Genomic DNA, 987 nt, shown 5'->3' on the forward strand with positions numbered 1-987 from the left:
ATATATATATAATGGTGTTATGATTAGAATATTTTATGTAATGCATGACTTTGGTTGAATTGGTTGTTGTTAACTATGGTGGTATTATTTTGTATGTAGTACTTAAAATTAGGCAGAAAAGTCTTGGCAAATATAGCAAAATAACTATTTTTCAATAGTAAATGATCCAGCATTTGTAAGATGGGTTGCTTCTCATTGCATGTTATTTCACACAAAAGGAAAAAGTTCAACTTTTTTTGTTTCGAAAAAATAGTTTATTAACATAGGTTGGTTTCACTTCATTCAAACATTTACTACTAGTCCCGTTTACAAAGCATTGTTACTATGAGCGCTCATTAAAATCTAGATTAATAAATCATATTTAATACTTCCAGAAAAACGGAAGAGATCATATGAACACACAGCAGATTGATCTCAGAATCCAAAGAGGAGCTCTGTATACTAAAACTGGTCGCTGTAGTAATTTGCTCATGCAGACGATGACTTTACAACGGACATGGGTCTGTTCTCACATCCGCATCGAGGATTTCACAAATCAGTACATTAAAAAAAGATAAAGAACATGTTCCTCTTTTATTAGCAGGTAGTGTGTACTTGTTCTAATGGGATGTTCCTTGTATGCACTTGTATTGTACAGTCAGTGTTTTAATAATGCCCTGTTTAATAATAGTGTTCCAGGTGGTCAAGAATTATACAGATGGTTAGTCTATATAAAAGAATATATGTGTATGCATATATATATATACATATATACATATATATACACACATATACATATATATACACACATATACATATATATACACACATATACACATATATACACACATATACATATATATACACACATATACATATATATACACACATATACATATATATACACACATATACATATATATACACACATATACATATATATACACACATATACATATATATACACACATATACACACATATACATATATATATACACATATACATA

The sequence above is a fragment of the Sinocyclocheilus anshuiensis genome, unplaced genomic scaffold, assembly GCF_001515605.1.
Source record: "Sinocyclocheilus anshuiensis isolate Anshui unplaced genomic scaffold, SAMN03320099.WGS_v1.1 scaffold1575, whole genome shotgun sequence".
Classification (NCBI taxonomy): domain Eukaryota; kingdom Metazoa; phylum Chordata; class Actinopteri; order Cypriniformes; family Cyprinidae; genus Sinocyclocheilus; species Sinocyclocheilus anshuiensis.